Here is a 23,068-nt window from a genome sequence, read left to right on the forward strand (position 1 = left end):
TGGGAAAAACAGTAAAAACTTCCCAAAATTTCTGAATTGCTTATTTTCATGACATTCATAACAGCCTTTTATGAAAAGCCTACTCCTTCAGTTTTGAAATGAAATCACAGATAATTTCTCAAATAAGCATAATGTTGCAGATGTCCATATGGTTTGTCGGTAGGCATGACTTTCATAAGAGGGCACACACTTTAAATGGGCAGCCGCACACAATTCAAGATTCCTTTATTGTTACATTAAATTACAGGTATAGGACCATATCAAGCAACATCTGACATTACACGTATGGCTCTGTTGTGTCTGTTGTGGCGTATCAACGCAGGGATGAATTAAACTGTATGAGGGTTGGAACTAGCGGAACAAGTTAGGTTAGGTGGTGTGCAAGTTAGGCAAGCAGGTACATATTTGAGGTATTGGTGTGCATTAATATTGATTTCTCACCCCTTATAAAAGTGTAGCATAGCTGTGGCACAGGCAATCCTTTTGTTACAAATGAAACACACATTGAATTGGAACAATTCAATGGAAATTGTAGTATAATTTCAGAGGCAGGGGTGGTCAGATCACCAAGGTCTTGGTGAGGCATTTAAGGTACCGGACATGAATGAATATTCATTCTACCTGACATAAGAGGGAAGCTCATGCTCTGAGCTGTTTGCATGACATAGACAGGAACAAACATCAAAAGCCAGAGTGGACACATTATAAGACATCCCCACAGACATCAGTAAGCAATCAATGGAAAAAGATGTTGGGCCATGAATCTGAAATAGGCCCATGGCCTCCACGGAAGTGAAATGAGGCAAGAACATCAGATGCCCCCTAAAATATTAGGATGGTGAAGATGTAGGCTTACCCAGGCTGAAGGCTGCCTGGCTCTCTGTGGACTGTATCTTCATCCTGTAGGCCTATAGGCTTGTGGGCCTATGTGATGTATACTGTCTTTTGTCAACTAATTCGCCAGACCAAAACATGATTATATAGTGATGAGCATATCACCGACAAAAATGTCTAAAATAGACATCATGTACATCCAAGGCTTGTAGTTTAGGTTGACTCTTGTCTCTTATGCATTCCCATAACTGAAGCTATGGCTTTGTTTCCACAAATATTTAGGTGAAAGAATGTTTATTTTTACAAAGACAGATCTAAATATAGCATCTTTGTCCGCATTGGCCCCAGTACAGCTTTTTAAGCTTGTGTGCTGCCAAGTTGTTTCAGTGTTTGTATTACCATAAATATGCTTGCAAAATATTACAGTAGTGTAGTTTCTAATATAATTACATTGATCCAACTATAATTGAGAACAATTGCTCGTAGGTTTTTGCTGTGGAGTTGTTGAGGCCATGCAGTGAGGGTTCATGTCAGTCTCATTCAATGCATTAAACGGTTATGGCTGGTCCTACCTGTCTCAGTACCTCTGTTAACCCCTCTTCAAATAACTGCAAAGCTACATACAAGTCCTACTCTATGGCTAGAATTTAGTAGACTTGCATTAAGAGATACTGGACATGATGATGTTTGACAGCGATTAAAACACTAACACAGTATGTATGAGACCACATTGAATAAGCTAAAATGGACCCTAAATCATACCAATATTTACCCTCTGAAGAGACTTTGATGCATATATTGGATAGTTAATTGTAAATATTATATATATATATATATATATATATATATATATATATATATATACATACATACATACATACACACACAGTAAATTAATGGGATAAGTCTGTAGATATATTGAATAGTTGCTTTTAATCACTATAAAGTATTGTTTGTATAAATATTAATATATATATTAATGATTAAAGTACAGTCTATTAGATAGTTTCTTTTTAACACTATACAATATTGTTTATAAAGTAAACCCTTATACATTTACGGGGAAAAGCCTGTAGACATATTGAAGAGTTGATTGTAATTGCTGATAAATAATTTATATAAAGTAATGACTATAAAATAATGGTTCTGCAAGTTATTATCACATATTGTTTTTTGTACAGTAGAAAACCAGTATTAAACAGGAATTTACTGTAAATTGATTGGATAATCATGTAAAATAAATGCCTAAAGCTTTTAAGATACTATTAATGGGCTGTCAAATAGAGTAATTTTACATTAATTTGACATGATTTTTGTGTGTTTTACATCCAGAAATCTGTACTTTAACAGGGAGTTCTTGTGGATGGATTGGATAATCTTGTGAATTTACCAAAGAAAACCGTAGGAAAACAGCAGTTTTCATTTAAATTATGTAATTTTAAGGTATTTTGCAATATTTTTCAGTGTTTGTACATATTTATACATTTGTTTGACATTCTAAATATGTTTTTTGATTAAAATTCTTTTTAATTCTACAGTAGTTGGACGTTGAAAATACAGAAAATGTACAGTAAATATCTGTATTTTAAAAATAAATTCTTTGTATAATAACATAACAAGGTTTTTTACTGTCATTTCACGGTAAGTGATTGGCAACTTTTGCTGCCAGACTTTTTACAGTTTGTTAACGATTGTTTTTTTACGTTTTTCTACATTAAATTTAAGGTTTAACTGTAAAAAACAGAAAGATGCCTCAATTTTACACACAGTAAAATTATGTTTTTTTTTTTGTCTTTTTACATAAAATTCAATGTAATTTAACTTTCAAGACCATAAAGCAATGGAATTATCCTGATAAACAACTATAGTATCTCATTATATCAATTTACAGACTAAAACCATAATTTAATGTTTTTTTTTTAAATAAAAGTATTTTTCTGTATTTTTATGGCATTAACAGTTAATGTGGAAAAAACGGAAAAAATCCGTAAAATTATACAGTGAATTCCAGTGAAATAACTTTTTTTTTTTACAGTGTAAGGCACTGTAATTAGTATGCATTTCACATATTTTTTACTGTATGCGCCATGATGACAACTGCTGTATAGGAACGCTGTGGGCCGTGTAGGGTTGAAGTCAGTGTAAATGGGTTGGTCAAAAAAGCTTTCCAGTTCATGTCCCAGGGAAAACAAATGGCTTTCACCCAGGGAATGGGTGTTTCTTGAGAGTTTTTTAATCCAAACCACAATCTTTTTCCTAAACTACTCATTTTGGTGCCTAACCTTAACTGTTGTCGCCGCATGACGTTAACTTTTTGTTGCCTAAACTTAACAGTAATGTCCGCCGGAATGACCGGCAGCTCACGGTGCCCTGTACCCGGCTCACAGTCACCTTTTATCAGGTAAACTCAACTACCAACTGCCGCCGATTCGTCGACATCTTATGGAGCGCTGTAGCCGGCATCACGTGACCAGCTGGCGGTCACCTATTTTCATAAGATATCATATGGATTGGTGTGCATTCATTTCGAAAGATGTCATACAAGCCCATTCATGTGAATGCATTGCATGGTTATGCAACAATGTAAACCAGTATTGACTGTTCAGAATTCCTATGACTGCTAGAGTGCTGAACATAAACAGATGTTTATATGAATAATGCCACTCCTAAAATAGCAGATAATCCACTCAATAGCTCTGGAAACCATCGGTTTAATCCTAGCTCTAATTGGGACCATTGAGTAAAGTTTTGAAGTCTTGTTTGGAGATTCTTCTACAACATGGACAGGTGTCTTCACTGTTGGCGACACCTTCCCATCCTGTCTAACCTCCCACCTCTCCTTCTGGTCCTCCTGTTAACTGTCTCAATGTAGAGCAGAGATTGTTGATGATCAATGATCCTCTGGCTGCCTTCTTTACACTTTGCTCACTGCTTCCTGCTGATGGCACTGACTTTTTTCATCCTGTTTACATCTCTCTTCCTCTTCTTCCTGCCTGTGTAGAATATCAACATGCTGGGCGACTGTACAGTAGTTCTGTAAAATGACTTGTTTGCTGGTTCATGGTGGTATGTTTTCAGTTTGAATATACAGGCTATGTATGAAATGAAGCAAAGTCTCTCCATCTTTGCAAAGATCATGATTCGAGAGGTGATAGTCACAGTGTTGAAACAGGTACAGCTCATTTCATCAGGCCAAGGCAGTGCCACCAGTTTTTCATCTGATAGAGTAAAGGTTTGTGTAACACCAACAGTATGTAACTGCATTCCAGTGGACATCTGCTCCTCTGCGCTTTACTTCTTTTGCTGTTCTCATTTCTCTAACATCCTCAAGCAAACATATTGTTTCAGATTTCTGTTCAGCTCAGAAAAGGTTAATGTTCTTGACCTTTTGGATTCTCACACTCTGCTGTGCGCATGGAGAATATTCATGCATCACCTCTGCTGTGTTGCTTCACTGTATCATCACAGTGTGTCGGCTACATATTTTTCAATTTAATTTACAGAAAAATGCAAATGTGCAAGCAAGACAGTGGTTTGAATAAAAAGGTTTTTTTTCCTAACCTTTAATCCATCATTTTTATAAAGAAGCCTTACATAATTGTGTTTTTCAAGTGTTATGTTGTAGATTGCTGTATAAGATGTACTGCTATTTGTAACATATTCCTGGATGGTATTAGGATATATGAAAGTACAGACAGAAACACAGGAATGAAACTGAACTCCGAACCACAGAGAGAGCACAGTACTGAGAGCTGAACACAGAAACTTGTTTTCTCTGTAGTCTCAATTACAGACAGACAAGGACACAGCCATGCTGTTCGCATAAACCATTTGTGCATATACTGTAGCCACAAAACATAAATCATTGTAATTTCGTATGTAATCCATGTATTTATTGATGTGTGCACCACAATAACTGCCGCTGTATTAGACTGCTGTGGTCCGTGTAGGGAGGAAAACAGGGCTTTCAAGCATGGGAGCGGAATTTGTGTCCCGGAAGAAGAAAATGGGGAAATACAAGACTTTTACCCAGGAAACAATGTTTGTGTCCCGGGAGCATACTTACAGTATATATTCATATCTTATGAATTGTATGAATTTATACAAAATCATAAGAACCCTTTAATGAGAATGCATTGACACAGCTAAGGGGAGAACCACAGCAGTACAGCTTGGCACATGAGGCTTCTATGAGGCTTTAGTTAAAACTCATGTTATCACAGTGCAGCTGAAGTGGACCAACTCAACCCCTATATGTTCCCTCTTTGGACATGAACCAGGGCCATTGAGGTTAATAGTCAGTGCCTTAACCGGTCTTTGGTGTTTTTTTGCCCCCAACATCTTCTTTCAGGCAGCGCAGCAATGGTTATGTTTAGGATTAAGGTTAGGGTTAGCTGCCTGGAAGGCACCGTTGGAGGTAAAAAACATGATCGAGCGCCTTAACCCCTAGGCCATCAGCACCCCAGGTGACACCTAAGAATTTCAGATAAAATGTGATTATGTTGTCACGCCTGTCGCTGTTATTAACAAAATATATATTTAAACTGTAAATACTTAGAAAGAGGATCAAGATTCAAGTTCAATGTTCCCTGAGTCATTAATGCTTGAAGGCTCACATCACAAAATAGGTTTATGTACCCCAAGGGAAGCACTTATAAAGGTCGCTGCCATTTCCAAACAGACAAAGCATTGCTACAAAGCTGAGTTGTAAGACTAAATGTAATCTTTGCAGGCATCCACTGAAATAGGATAATAAAATATTAACTTATTCATTAAAAATAAAGATAGCTTTTTATGATCAGTATAAGTTCAAACCACTGTTCAGGAACTTGGTAATGACAGTTTTCTTGTTCTTGTGCTGTATTCTGAGTAGATTCCAGTATTTTGTATAAACAGTGAAACAGTGTCCTGACCTTGCTGTGACTACTTTCAAAAACACATTCCTGGCACCTTACCAATGTGAGTTCTTTTTGAAGGTTGTGCAGAGTTCCTTTTGTGCAGCGTGTAGCACTGTGTTGTTAGGCAAGTCCAACACTCACTGGCCTAGATACAGTACGAGGCTTTGGACCTGGCTGGTTAATGTAAGGCAATGCCTATGGCAGGTGGCTGGCCAATGTTCTACAACTGAGAGATGTAGGTCTTTAAAGCAAGTCTAACATTCAGATGTATTAATGATTTTCTACATGGACAAACTTCAAAGACCCTGCTTTGTGACTGATTGGTAGATAGTATGACATGATTACGACATATTTTGCAGAGTCAGGCTAATGGCTTAAACCATAGACTGTTAAGTGATGCAAATGCGGAAGTGCCTTAAACCTGCATTCTATCTGAATTCCAGCAAGGGGTGACTCATGCAGTTGCAAAAGGAGTTCGGTTTCTGTAGAAGTCTATGAGAAAGTGATCCACTTCTCACTTGATTTATGAACTCAGTAAACATTTTCATAATGAGTTTATGGTCTCAATTGCTAGTTTTAAGTCTTCTGCAATACAGAATTGCAGAAGAATGGTCTTGTTGATTTTAAAATTGGCGATAAAGCAGGGGATGTTTTAGGGCGTGGCTATGATGTGATTGCCAGTGAAAGTGTGTAATGTAACGTGGCTCCTCCTTCAGGATGGCTGAACCCGTAACGGCAAACTCAACGACAGATAGCAGATCTCCACAAACCAATGAATATACAGTCTATGGTTTAAAATGTAGAAACTGTGATTCATTTCCAAATTGACCAAAACAGAGCACCATGATGTTTCTGTATAAACTATTTTGTATAAACCATATGAATGCATTATTCATGGCCTTCATGGAACATTACATCTGAAATATCAGTCTGCTTGGAGGAATGTGTACTGCTGTGTTTTCTGCACGGAAGGAAAAATAACCAAAAACATAGACAATGGTTTGTATGTCTGATAAAGAGGTGACCATAATTGGTAATTGTCATAATCATGCCGATGCATACGGACATGTTCACTTAGAGCTTTGTCAAAGTGGTCAGCCAGTGTTATTTTGAGCGGAAGTGACCCCTAACAAGTAGTCAGCTTTCTCTTATTGTTTCATGCTATAGTGCGCTTATCAACAAGCCTCAAACTGCAGCCTTTACTTGCATTACCATACAATTTTCAGGTGATACATTCCAAAATACTAAATCGCATGAAATCAATCTTGCGTAGCTCTAACAGTTTTGCCAGATGGGAGATTTAAATTATTCTACTATAGGCTTAGACTTAGGCTTATAGTAAATACTGCATACAACTTATAGGAATATATTACAAAAAAGTGCAGAATTTACACACAGACCAAAATAAACCATAGGTCCTCTACAATAAATATAGAGTATTAATCAAAGTAAAAAGATGCTTCAAATAGTAATTATTGGCATCTGACATAGGTAGTTATCATTTTGATCTGAAAAGATCTGCACTAGCTTCTCTATTGTTTGTCTGACAATTCCGACAGAGGCATGGTCCACTGTGTCTCAAAGGTCAGCTTGTCTCCTCTGTGTCTTTAGCTGCAGACTGTTGGATGTCCCGCTGTTGGAATCCTTTCCAGTAAAATACAGACACACGTGAGACAGTTCAGCTGTCAGCATTTTAACCATGTTTAAGCCAGCTACTGGCTAACGGTAGGCTAACGTTACCTGCTGCCAAGTGTAGTGTTGACTAGCTGAAGGGCCGTGATGCTTCTATTCTATTGTATGTCTGTTTCAGAGTTCCAGAGAGCAGCTCAGGCGATTAAGTGGCACCAAAATGAGGCACTCAAATTTGAGTTGTCATTCAGTCCGGTAGATACTAGTGGTTTAGGGGGTTTTGGTACCCAACTCTAAGTTTTAGGTTTACTCTTTGGCTGCTTCAACAAAAGTCTGTATCCTTGACGTTCCACTTCGGGGATTGCTCCGGTGGCAGGAAATTCCGCCGGATGCATTTATGTCCGTTTCCTTCTGCTTTCTTTGTAGGCCTATTGGAATTTTAAACTCGTGTGGATTCATGAGGACTATGATATGCTCCTCAGATCTCTGCAGGGTAAATGCAGACAGCTAGCTAGACTATCTGTCCAATCTGAGTTTTCTCTCGAACAACTATTTTACAGCGGCTTATGATTGGTTTAAATTTCCTATGACATGCTGCTTTTTGAATGCTTTTATATAGGCCTTAGTGGTCCCCTAATACTGTATCTGAAGTCTCTTTTATATAGACCTTAGTGGTCCCCTAATACTGTATCTGAAGTCTCTTTCCCGAAATTCAGCCTTGGTGCAGAATTACAGCCACTAGAGCCAGTCCCACAATGAGCTTTCCTTAGGATGTGCCATTTCTGTGTCTGTAACCTTAAATTCTATTGAGGATGAGAGAGGGGGGGCAAGGTGGAGGGTGGGGGTGTGGCCTTGACCAACTGCCATGGGCTAAGCAGAGAAAGGGGAGGTAACCTTTCCCCTTAGGATGTCATACAGGGAAGATTCCAGATTGGCCCATCTGAGCTTTCATTTTCTCAAAGGCAGAGCAGGATACCCAGGGCTCGGTTTACACCTATCACCATTTCTAGCCACTGGGGGACCATAGGCAGGCTGGGGGAACTCATATTAATGTTAAAAATCCTCATAAAGTGAAATTGTCATGCTATGGGACCTTTAAAGAAATGCAAATAAACCAGAGCATGTTTTTCTACCATCCCGGAATGCTGTGTGGAGTAGCCAGACCCTTCTCCTCTCCGCAGCGTGTAGATGGTCTGGCAAAGCGAGACTACTTCAACAATGACTGCTCCCCCTCCCCTTTTCTAAGCACTCATTTCTCAAGCTCTACTAATCACATGGATGCAGCAGTTTAGCTAGCTTCGGCTTTTTCGTGCAATTTCTCTGAGCTGCTTTGACCGGGAGAGCGGGAGAGAGAACAGCCATGTCGTTCATCATACCATGCCTATTTCGCTGGAAAAGAGGTCACGTAGGATGACATGAGTGAACACAGATGTAGAAGAAATGGATGGAAGTGAGGCAGCACAGACTCAAACCATCAATTTATTGTAACCATCCCAACCCAGTCTCACGTTAGTTTGTGATGGCATTACGAAATTAAATCTATTAGAACGTGATACCATTACGTAATTGTGAAGATTTACGTGTTGGAGTCACGTTTTTTATACTAATGTATTTCAATGAGAAGCATCTTACGTAATCACAGCACGAAACTTTCTGCCACTCGGCTGCAGCAGAGAAGCTGGATACAGCTTTGATATTATTGTTATTTTTAGCCCAATAATCGCTGTTTTAATCAACATTTATTTACCAGATCTTATCACGGTTTATATGTATTTCTTTTAATGTTATTATTTCGGTCTATTTCGGCCAGGGAAGCTGGATTGCTTTGTTGTTTATTGATATTTTTAAAACTATAACGCTACATCTTTCAACATGTATTTAGCTGTTATCATGGTATGCATTTCTTTATTTTAGTAATATTATTTCGGTCTTATTACCGGTGAAATATTAAATAATTAAATAAGACAGAACAGTAAGCTACGATATGAGCCGAGCTGGGCGCATTCAAAGCCGATGTCCCACGATGCAATGCGGGCATTCATTCACAGTATCAGACGGCAATCAATGGGGCTATAACGCCAGTATCGCTTCAATGTACGTAAGGGATCATGTAGAGCGTTGTTATAGCGAATACAACAACGACGGGGTGATCAGGACCCCGACGCCAATCTTCTTCTAGCGGATCGATTGATAGCTCTCCTCCGGAGGGAACAGAACTGCGTCCATGGCAACGCTCTGCTATGCATGGCAACGGTGTGTTATACTTAGCAACGGTCTGTTATCAAGAAAATAACAGACCACATTGTACATTAGAATATAAGCAAGCCATGTAATAAATATATATAATCAGTAGTTTTGTCACCAGCAACAACACGTTGCTCAGTTTTGTTCCAGTAAGTTATGCATCGTAATAACGTTTAAAAGAAATCAGCTGAAGACTCCGGAAGTGACGTCGTAATTACCGCTCGGCGGATAGAAAAGATACAAATACATAATATTCGTAATATTGATGTTTTTTTTAAAGTTAAACAATAAAGATAGCATCAATAATAAAATACAGTTTCATGTATTTGTCTCATGTATTGTGTGCTCGGCCGGCCGGCGGGCGGCATCAATCTGAAACGGAATGAAGCCCACTCACGGCAGACAGCAGAAAGAGGAGCCCAACACGTCCTCCCACCCCACCCGGAAGAACTACAAGTGCTCAAGCTTTGTAACAGATTCTGGGACGTGTCTATAGTGGAAGTTGTAGTTTTTAAATATATTGGTATATTTCTCATAAGTAGAAGTTGGTAGTGTAGAATTTTGGATACACCCTGGGGTTTTTCTGGGATGGGGAACACACTGGTGTCATCAGATTTTAAAAATAGAATCGTTAAATAGGTGAAAATAGCTTACTGCCATATTTGACAGTGCTTATAGTGGATAAACTTGGGAGACCATATCTAAATGATAGCTGAGGTCCAGAGCTTTCTATAACAGCTGGTTTTATGTGTATAGCACCTTCTGTTGCTAAATGACATCAGCTGAAGACTCCAGAAGTGACATAGTAATTACCACTCAGCGGATAAAAAAGATTGCTGCACGTAAAAAAATAAAACAAATTGTGCATGTTGTATGTGAGAATTTATACAATAAAAATACCAATAATGAAAAAATTGTGTTTTATGCTAAGCACTTTGATTTGCCTTGTCGCAGAAAAATACTAGGCCTATATAAACAAACTACAGTTGAGTGTTTAGAGCTACAGCCTAATGGCTTGTTTGACTAATGGCCATTTGTTTGCATAGTTATTTAAAAACGCAATTTTCTAATTTTGCAGTTGATGAATGTTAATAGCAAAGACTAAAGGGCAAAAAAAACATGAGGATATTTATGTGTGGGACTTAATTTGATTTAACATCACACTGCATTATTAGTTGTTTTAAATAACTGACTTTTTAAAAATAATTTATGGTAGGCCTATCATATTAATTATTATTCAGAAGATGATCCTCATATCAATCAGCATGGTTACAGCTTGTAGCTATAACCTTTGTAACCTTTACTGAGACTACCTTTTCAAAATTAAGAAGGGGCTATGAAGCATTTTAAGCAGATTTTTGCTGAGGTTTTTGTTCACAGAGATGTATAGCTTTATATGGGTATGTGTACACAAACATGTGTTTTGGCATTTTTGGTACACTTCTACCTCAGCCTACTGCACACAGACACAAGTACTTTTGCATATTCTGCTAAAATAGAGACCAGAATGTGGTGCCATACCAACAATCTCATTCAACCATTTCACAAAATGAGGAGTTTCATTCATTCATTCATTCATTTCATTTATTTGTATAGCACAAGTAAACACAACAGAAGTTGACCACTGCTCACATAAGAGTCAGGAAAGATAATAGAATAAAACACCCGTCAGACAGCAGAAAACATAAATAAAAATAAGAATTTAGAGAAATGCACGCTCCAAGAGATAAAACTTTAGTTTGAGTTTAAACTCAGAGGTCATAAATGATGAACTCAGAGGTCATAAATGATGAACCAGTCAATTGGCTCTGCTCCTACAGGCAGCTTGGTGTGTATATACAACACCTTTGGCTGGAAGGCCCGTGTTGAAAGTGTGTCTTATCATTTAGAGCAGACACTCACAGTGAATCAAAGGGTTTATGTTATACAAGGCTGCATTACAGAGCATTTTAATATGTCAGCAATATCTAAAAACATCTCATTTAAAGCTTACTATTCAGGGAGCACAGATAATATGCTCTGATCAATCTTTATTCTCCATGCCAAGCTCTTATCCTCTGGCAGAAGAAATGGGTACCCTAATGTAAACTAAATAATTCTAAACTAACTAACCCTAACCTATAGCCCTAATTTGGACCTACCTCAATAATACTTTAAATAATGTTGCTTGAGGCTGCAGGGAATAGCTTCATGGTATGATGCATATAGGGTTGTGTGTTGCTCACTTTTTGTGAAAGATGAGCAATAGATTGTGGCTGTGTGATGTGCTTCAATCTGACTACATATCACTTTGATTATTTGTTTTATCGTAAGTATGTCATCTGTATGATAAAACAATATGTCAAGTATTATTTGTGAAGCATTTGAACTCAAGGCAAATATCCCTCTGGGGACAATAAAGTATAGCTTGCAAAATTGTCCCTATGATATGTGAAAATTAAAACCTTGTCGTAGGACTATAGCAAACACATCGTTGGAAAGGTCTCAACCTGGAGAGTAACATATGTCAGTCTGAAGAGGATACATTACTCCTGCTTTGAAATATTGACCTCTGAACCTTGAACCCAGTACATGTTTGAAGGCTTGTCATTTAGCAACAGAAGGTGCTACACACATGTATGAGGGGCCGTCAGGGACATTATTCAGAATTACCTCTCGCACACACTACTGAAACGCTCTCACACATACAAGTGAAACGCAATGCTCTCACACATACAAGTGAAATGCTCTTATATACACTACTGAAACGCTCTCACACATACAAGTGAAACGCTCTTATATACACTACTGAAACGCTCTCACACATACAAGTGAAACGCTCTTATATACACTACTGAAACGCTCTCACATATACAAGTGAAACGCTCTTATATACACTACTGAAACGCTCTCACATATACAAGTGAAACGCTCTTATATACACTACTGAAACGCTCTCACATATACAAGTGAAACGCTCTTATTTACACTACTGAAACGCTCTCACATATACAAGTGAAACGCTCTTATATACACTACTGAAACGCTCTCACACATACAAGTGAAACGCTCTTATATACACTACTGAAACGCTCTCACATATACAAGTGAAACGCTCTTATATACACTACTGAAACGCTCTCACATATACAAGTGAAACGCTCTTATATACACTACTGAAACGCTCTCACATATACAAGTGAAACGCTCTTATATACACTACTGAAACGCTCTCACATATACAAGTGAAACGCTCTTATATACACTACTGAAACGCTCTCACACATACAAGTGAAACGCTCTTATATACACTACTGAAACGCTCTCACATATACAAGTGAAACGCTCTTATATACACTACTGAAACGCTCTCACATATACAAGTGAAACGCCTCATATACACTACTGAAAAACGCCTCACATATACAAGTGAAATGCTCTTATATACACTACTGAAACGCTCTCAAATATACAAGTGAAACGCTCTTATATACACTACTGAAACGCTCTCACATATACAAGTGAAACGCTCTTATATACACTACTGAAACGCTCTCATAAACGCTACTGAAACGCTCTCATATACACTACTGAAACGCTCTCACACATACAAGTGAAACGCTCTTATATACACTACTGAAACGCTCTCACACATACAAGTGAAACGCTCTTATATACACTACTGAAACGCTCTCACACATACAAGTGAAACGCTCTTATATACACTACTGAAACGCTCTCACATATACAAGTGAAACGCTCTTATATACACTACTGAAACGCTCTCACATATACAAGTGAAACGCCTTATATACACTACTGAAACGCCTTATATCTCACACATACAAGTGAAACGCCTTATATACACTACTGAAACGCTCTCACATATACAAGTGAAACGCCTTATATACACTCACGGAAACGCTCTCACATATACAAGTGAAACGCCTCATATACACTACTGAAACGCTCTCACATATACAAGTGAAACGCCTTATATATACACTACTGAAACGCTCTCACACATACAAGTGAAACGCTCTTATATACACTACTGAAACGCTCTCACATATACAAGTGAAACGCCTTATATACACTACTGAAACGCTCTCACATATACAAGTGAAACGCCTTATATATACTACTGAAACGCTCTCACATATACAAGTGAAACGCCTTATTTACACTACTGAAACGCTCTCACACATACAAGTGAAACGCCTTATATACACTACTGAAACGCCTCACACATACAAGTGAAACGCCTTATATACACTACTGAAACGCTCTCACACATACAAGTGAAACGCCTTATATACACTACTGAAACGCTCTCACATATACAAGTGAAACGCTCTTATATACACTACTGAAACGCTCTCACATATACAAGTGAAACGCTCTTATATACACTACTGAAACGCTCTCACATATACAAGTGAAACGCTCTTATATACACTACTGAAACGCTCTCACACATACAAGTGAAACGCTCTTATATACACTACTGAAACGCTCTCACATATACAAGTGAAACGCTCTTATATACACTACTGAAACGCTCTCACATATACAAGTGAAACGCTCTCATATAAACGCTCACACATACAAGTGAAATATACACTACTGAAACGCTCTCACATATACAAGTGAAACGCCTTATATACACTACTGAAAACTTATATCTCACATATACAAGTGAAACGCCTTATATACACTACTGAAACGCTCTCACATATACAAGTGAAACGCTCTTATATACACTACTGAAAACGCCTCATATAAACGCTTACTGAAACGCCTCATATAACTACTACTGAAACAAGTGAAACGCTCTCATATACACTACTGAAACGCTCTCACACATACAAGTGAAACGCTCTTATATACACTACTGAAACGCTCTCACACATACAAGTGAAACGCTCTTATATACACTACTGAAAACGCCTCACATATACAAGTGAAACGCCTCTTATATACACTACTGAAACGCTCTCACATATACAAGTGAAACGCCTTATATACACTACTGAAACGCTACTCACATATACAAGTGAAACGCTCTTATATACACTACTGAAACGCCTCACATATACAAGTGAAACGCCTCATATACACTACTGAAACGCTCTCATAAACGCTACTGAAACTCATATACAACCTAAATGCTCTCATAAACACTACTGAAACGCTCTCATAAACACTACTGAAATGCTCTCATAAATGCTACTGAAATGCTCTCATAAACGCTACTGAAATGCTCTCATAAACGCTACTGAAACGCTCTCATAAACACTACTGAAACGGCTCTCATAAACGCTACTAAAAAGCTCTCACACATACAAGTGAAATGCTTTCATATATATATTTTTCATGTTTTAATGCTGCTTCCACGGGACACTATGGTGGCTCGGCATCAATAATAATAATGAATTAATATATATAATATTTATATATAATAACAATGTGCAATAACTACTGTGCAATACCATTCCATATTCACTGTGCAATATATTGCCTATGTGCAACTGCTGCTGATGCTACTATTTGTGTTATTTATTGTTTGTGGATTCTTACTGTTTTTTCTCTTGTACATAGTGTTTTTATTTGTTATTTATTATTGTCCTACTCGTACTGTTTTGTTATACTGTTTTTTTCTCTATCCACTTTGCTGCTGTAACACTGGACTTTTCCCATTGTGGGACAAATATAGGAATATCCTATTTTATCTTTTCCACCTGATTACATAAAGGTGCATACACATACCACATAGCTAATAATAAATATACAAGATACAGCTTATGACAACGTGCCCTTCCAATTCAGATTACATAGGTCTAATAAACATCATACAGAAACTGTTCTTAATGTTTTTATCTGGATCGATAAAAGGTAAAAAAAATACAGCACCTTCTGTTTCAGATGTATAGGCTTTGCCTATACATATAAGTATGAGCATTTTCAGAATTTCAGTCCAACAACCGACGTTAGTTAACGTTACGTTCTCTGTCGCAGAGAGCTTGATTGACAGCGGTGAGCGCGTTTTATGGCGAATCAACACATGGCTCATTTGAATATTAAAATAAGCAGGTCACGACAAGAAAATGTAACCAATGAAATTACTTATTTTGACACCGCTTTTTTGACACACATTTTAGCCAATAAGTATTAAACTAACAAGTTAATCTGTCAAAAGGTGGACCTTTTTGTTATTTTATCAAAAGTCATCAAGTCATTTTATAGCACATTTAAATGAACAACAGTTGACCCAAAGTGCTTTACAGGTAGAGCAGGGAGGGCATAAACAGTATACCTTAAAGATACATAATCAAGTATACAAGGTACCATGAATATATTTTGGCAAAAGTAGAATCAAATAAAGTAACATAGAATAAAACAACAATGGAACGTTTGTAAATACAAAAGCATAAGAAAAAGATGAGTTCAGTTCATAGCTCTGAATCTTAAAAAAACATTAGGAATCAAAGGAATTTAAAAGCAAGAGAGTAGAAATGCATCTTCAGATTTGATTTAAAACTAACAATTGTATTACATAAATTGATCTGGGGTGGGAGGGATTTCCAGAGTTTGGGGGCTACTACAGGCTCCGTCCCCTCTGGTTTTTCAGGCTTAGCCGGACTGTCCAGCCTAAAGCCTGAGGAATGGCCACCCTACGGTGTGTGTGTATATATATATATATATATATATATATATATATTTCACTATAATGTGTGAAAGGATTTCATTATAGTGTGTGAGAGGTGTTTCACTTGGTTATATGAGAGCTTTTCACTATAATGTGTGAAAGGATTTCACTATAGTGTGTGAGAGGTGTTTCAGTAAAACCGGAAGGCATTTCAGTCAAAACGGAAGGTGTTTCAGTAAAACCGGAAGGGCTTCCCTTCAACAAAAATGCGCAATTCACAGCGCGATTCACGTGTTGATCGTCAGCCACATTGTTCGCAAACACTAATGTCTGCCCAACAGCCTGCAAGCAGCCTAACCGAGGCAGCAGCGTTACTTCACACTTTACTGGCGTCAGCGGAGACCATCAGAACCGTTGCAACTTCAAGCCGCGACACAATGGACAGTCACACAGCGTCACTTTCCCCCTCCGGACAGCACAGCAGCATGACACTGCCAACTGCAGCTCCAGTCCGGAGAGAGTGTGCGCAACGCTTCAGCTCTTGGACATCAGCCACGAGGTGGAGTTTTTTTCTAAATTATTGTTTAATCCAACGCAACGCAACAAGGCATGGTAGTGAGCTAAACAGTAAGCTGTTTGTGTCTCCACTACAAACATGCGCTCACTACCACCCTAATACCCGGTTTCCGCGGGTCCTAAGAGTCTCAGATCTACTGCAAACTTGGCATAGTTCTTGCAGGGGGCCTAGATAGGTACACTGTACACCAGCATTCCTCTACTAAATGTTTCTTCATCATTTCTGCACTGCTGTTACACCAAGCATAATCTAATGTTGTTATTTGGCCATATTGGTTGTTTACTTGAACAGTGCCATATCTTAAACTAATGTTACTGACTGTTGTTACTGTTGTCTGTTGTTACAGTCTGTTACAATCTGTAAATCCTCTGTTATTTTCTGCCCCACACTGAAGCAATAATACATTTACCAGTGATGATCTTCACTGCATATTACTGCTGTGATTAAATACATCCTTCATCAGTATTTGAGTCACGTACTTTAGTAAAAAATACTGATTATACATAGAACTACTTTTTATGTATGCCCCCTTTTTTGTCTTAGCTTATTTCTCATCTACAGTACAGTCCAAAAGTTTGGACACACCTTCTCATTCAATGCATTATATTATTTATTTTCATGACTATTTACATTGTAGATTCTCACTGAAGGTATCAAAACTATGAATGAACACAATTATGTACTTAACAAGAAAGTGTGAAATAACTGAAAACATGTCTTATATTTTAGATTTCTCAAAGTAGCCACCCTGCTTTTTTATTAATAAGGGAAAAACTTCCACTAATTAACCCTGACAAGGCCCACCTGTGAAGGTAAAACCATTTCAGGTGACTACCTCATGAAGCTCATTGAGAGAACACCAAGGGTTTGCAGAGTTATCAAAAAAAGTAAAGGGTGGCTACTTTGAAGAATCTAAAATATAAGACATGTTTTCAGTTATTTCACACTTTTTTGTTAAGTACATAATTCCATATGTGATCATTCATAGTTTTGATGCCTTCAGTGAGAATCTACAATGTAAATAGTCATGAAAATAAAGAAACCCATTGAATGAGAAGGTGTGTCCAAACTTCTGGCCTGTACTGTATGTCTCAGCATAAAGGAATGACTGTTTATTGCATATCCCCTTTTCACGTTACATTTATGTCACTCAGAAACACCAGTCCCATTTCAAGGTGGCTGCTGAACTCTGACCTTGCGATTGTCACCTCAGTTGACAAATTATAACCTTCCATGCCCTGTCCACAGCCTACAATAGATAATGAGTCTGTGTTAAAGGGAAGGGCAGACATGTGGTTTTTCATGGTAGATTTATGACTCAGAGAGAAATCACGTAAATAAGAGTGTTCAGGGCTTGAAGTGATAAAATTGGTTAACATGAATATATTTGACCAAAATCTGAATATTAATGGGTTAAATATAACTGATATTGATAACCACTACCCATTATTTATATAATATTGATAGCGGGTGATGGTTAGTATTTTGTATTGTATTTCCTATAGCAGTATGACATATGGCTGTTTTCATGTGTTCTGATTGTTACAATCTTATTTCAGAGTCAGGACACAGCAGCATGACCATTTCAACAAGGGCGTAACACTACTCTCTAATCAATCATGGGGATTAGTGTGCAAACAAGGTCCAAAATCATGGTTAGGTCCAAAATCATGGTTACACAAAGTTTTAGAACGCATCAGGGATGGCTTTGGTGAGCACATTCCAGACGATGTCAGGTAAATGCCTCTTTTTTCCTCTTACTCTCATGATTATTACAAACATTTGCACATATTTTAGTATGAAGCGTTGTTTTAATCTGCCCCTGTTTGCCCTGTTACAGTTACTGCATTATGTGATAAATTCAAAATCAGGTCTTTCTGTATCTGTTTTCAATTAAAATCCCTCTACAGTTTCATGAAACATTTGCAGCAATGTGTTGTGCAAAACTTTGATTTTCAACATTCCCACATGGCCCTTGAAATTTGGCTACCGTCATCTTGTGGAACATGTATGGTACTATACAATCCAGTTTTGCTAAGAAATGCATCCACAGTGACTGAATTTGGATAGTCACACTCAAAAGGAAAAGTCAGTATTTTTCACCCTGGACCAAGCAAAATTATATTGCTTAATTTATTAGATTAAGTTATTGGAAATGTACATCATCCTTGGCATGCATATTATATTGCAGCTCACTTCTCCATTCATTTTACACCTAGCTTTTTATTTGTTTTGTGTCAACCACGGCCCTGGTCATCATTTGAGACCCGGCCTTTAATTGAGAGCCAGTTTTTGTTTGCCGAAATGTGATATTTATCAATATTGTTTTTCCTTTTATGCCATTGTTTTGCAGCTCTAAGAGAGGACTGGTACTACATTTCTGGCAAAGCCATTGCAGTGAGCTTGGTACATGGCGGTCCACCACCAAACTTCCTCTCTCAGACATAGCTGACACAGAACTCTTGGAAAAAGTCAAAAGGTCAGTTGATAGATTTTGAATGTTATACTGAATTAGTTTACATTAAAAGGTTCTCTTGTTGTTTTCCCTTTTGAAAAGGAGTATCAGCCCACTTTTTCCATATTATGTTGTAGTTTGAATGCCACAACTATTCAACGGACAAGTGTCGACAGCAAAGCATATTTTCCCTCTTATTTATCGCATTGTAGCAATGTCTGGAAAAAAACCTGCACTGCCATGAACTGTTAGGGGACCTCTAGGCATTCTGTAGTATGCAGACCACTAGTGTCTGGGTTCGTACTAATAACTTAAATGACTGAAACTTCCATAACAAGCCATCTTGCTGCTTCTTGTGATGCTAGGTATCTGAAAGTACAACCCTTGAGGACCTTGAGAAGTCAAATGCACCTTTGCTTGACTACTTGGCCAATGCAGGATGTCTGAGGCCTATGCGGTCGATAAGAGACAGGGATCTGCTGGTACAAGACATTGTCATGTTTCAGGTCATCCACAGGGTTCAAAGTCCATTTCAAAGGTTTTCAGTGTTAGTTGTTGTACAGTCAGATCAATCTCAAAAGGAGTCATAATTTTAACCATTGAACAACAAGGTGTAAGACTAGCTTCACAAAATCTAATGTGTTTGTATTAAACCAAGGGACAATTTGACAGTGTACAATTGAATTATGGATTCCACAATTATTCCATGTTGTTTGTACAGATTCTGTGAAGGAGTGAAAACTCTTTGGGTTCAGGACCAAATACGACGACATCCAGGCAGCTTTCGACCATTGTTCTGCTATGAGCTGTGGATGATCTTTTCAGCATTCGTCTCTCTCCAGAAGGGAGCAACAAGAGAGCTGCTGAGGAGATGGTCGTTACTTTCTGGAGGGACTATCTCCAAAATGCAGAAGGTAATTAATGGTTTAATGGTCAATGGTCATCTGTTTTTTTTAGTATCATTCTTTTTATTTTATTCTCTTGGTAGTCATAACATTATCACAAAGCAACCTGCGAATGTCGAAAGATGAAAGACCTGTTATAAATGAATTGCTATAAGAGGCATTCAGATTTTAGACGCTTTGGTTTTGAGAAGTGAAATACTCTTACTGGACAATTTATTAAGTATCAGCTGATGTTAATTGCTTTAGAGATAATTCACATACATATTAATTGGACCAACTACCACTGATAATGTTTTTCTTTTTATAGAAGAAGGGCCATCCAAACTAGAGAAGATATTGGCCTTCACAACTTGAGCATCTGACCAGTTCATTCACAAAGGAGATGATGGCTTCTCTACATCAATGTTCCCTCTTGCCAACACATGTGTTAACTGCATCAACTTGCCACTACATGTGTCTTACCAACTGTTCAAGGAGAAGTTTGACATTGCATTAGGAAACCCATATGGATTTGGCAGGGCATGAACATGTCATGCTCTGAAAACGTTTTCTGTCTGTGTCTCACTTTCTCTGTTTGTCACTACCTTTCTGCTTGTCAGTGCAGAAGTGAAGAAAAAACATCTATTCCATGGTTCCCATCATTTTCAAGTGGGTTTACTTGTTGAATAATGTTAGTTGTGGTCTCATTAATAGTTACATCTGTCTGGAATTACAACATTATTATTGGTTTGAAGTTCAGGTAATGGCCCTTCTTCATCAATGCCATAGTTATCGGCATCAAAAATGCTGTTTAGACCTGGATGGATTCCTGCATTATTAATGACACCTGAATGCCACAGCTGGAGAGGTGTCTGCCCCCCTGGTGTGGAGAGGTCATGGTTGTTCTATTGATTGATTGATTGATTGATTGATTGATTGATTAATGAATTATGTTACTGCTCTTTCAATCCTTGGTAAATAAACATAATGCAGACAAAATAAATGTAGTTCATTCAATGAATCCCGTACACCCTGTTCCTCCATGAAGTTAAAGATGTTTATAAAGTGTCTAGATACAACACTATTGAGTTCTGCTCATAGTCTCTCAATCCTTTGGTTGTGTACTGATATACCTGTAATAACACTGTTCAATCATCTTCTTTCCAACATAAAACAGGCAACATTTATATTTTCTTTACCATGATCACATCTGACCCTTAAGGGCAAGCTATATGAGCACTATTTTACTAGTATTTGGTAAAGCTTTTTTGTAGTTTATGCAAAATGTTGTGCGTGTAAGCGAGTTTTTCAGTAGTGTATATGAGAGCGTTTCAGTAGCGTTTATGAGAGCGTTTCAGTAGCGTGTATGAGAGCGTTTCAGTAGCGTTTATGAGAGCGTTTCAGTAGCGTTTATGAGAGCGTTTCAGTAGCTTTTATGAGAGCGTTTCAGTATTGCGGTTGAGAGGGTTTCAGTAGCGTTTATGAGAGTGTTTCAGTAGTGTTTATGAGATCATTTCAGTAGCGTATATGAGAGCGTTTCAGTAGCGTTTATGAGAGCGTTTCACTTGTATGTGTGAGAGCGTTTCAGTAGTGTATATAAGAGCATTTCACTTGTATGTGTGAGAGAGTTGCGTTTCACTTGTATGTGTGAGAGTGTTTCAGTAGTGTATATAAGAGCGTTTCACTTGTATGTGTGAGAGCGTTTCACTTGTATGTGTGAGAGCGTTGCGTTTCACTTGTATGTGTGAGAGCGTTTCAGTAGTGTATATAAGAGCGTTTCACTTGTATATGTGAGAGCGTTTCAGTAGTGTATATAAGAGCATTTCACTTGTATGTGTGAGAGCATTGCGTTTCACTTGTATGTGTGAGAGTGTTTCAGTAGTGTATATAAGAGCATTTCACTTGTATGTGTGAGAGCTTTGCGTTTCACTTGTATGTGTGAAAGCGTTTCAGTAGTGTGTGCGAGAGGTAATTCTGAATAATGTCCCTGACGGCCCCTCATACACATGAAACCAGCTATTATAGAAAGCTCTGGACCTCAGCTATCATGTAGATATGGTCACCAAAGTTTATCCACTGTAAGCACTGTCAAATATGGCAATAAGCTATTTTCACCTATTTAACGATTCTATTTTTAAAATCTGATGACACCAGTGTGTTCCCCATCCCAGAAAAACCCCAGGGTGTATCCAAAATTATACACTACCAACTTCTACTTATGAGAAATATACCAATATATTTAAAAACTACAACTTCCACTATAGACACGTCCCAGAATCTGTTACAAAGCTTGAGCACTTGTAGTTCTTCCGGGGTGGGTGGGAGGACGTGTTCGGCTCCTCTTTCTGCTGTCTGCCGTGAGTGGGCTTCATTACGTTTCAGATTGATGCCGCCCGCCGGCCGGCCGAGCACACAGTACATGAGACAAATACATGAAACTGTATTTTATTATTGATGCTATCTTTATTGTTTAACTCCTCAAATACAACGTTAGACAAAAACATCAATATTACGAATATTATGTATTTGTATCTTTTCTATCCGCCGAGCGGTAATTACGATGTCACTTCCGGAGTCTTCAGATGATTTTTTTTAAACGTTATTACGATGCATAACTTACTGGAACAAAACTGAGCAACGTGTTGTTGCTGGTGACAAAACTACTAATTATATATATTTATTACATGGCTTGCTTATATTCTAATGTAGAATGCGGTCTGCTATTTTCTTGATAACAGACCGTTGCTAAGTATAACACACCATTGCCATGCATAGCAGAGCGTTGCCATGGACGCAGTTCTGTTCCCTCCGGAGGAGAGCTATCAATCGATCCGCTGGAAGAAGATTGGCGTCCCTTACGTACATTGAAGCGATACTGGCGTTATAGACCAAGGGGGTAAGCTTCGCTTCAGAACTCGA

The sequence above is a fragment of the Perca flavescens genome, chromosome 13 (genome assembly GCF_004354835.1).
Source record: "Perca flavescens isolate YP-PL-M2 chromosome 13, PFLA_1.0, whole genome shotgun sequence".
NCBI lineage: Eukaryota > Metazoa > Chordata > Actinopteri > Perciformes > Percidae > Perca > Perca flavescens.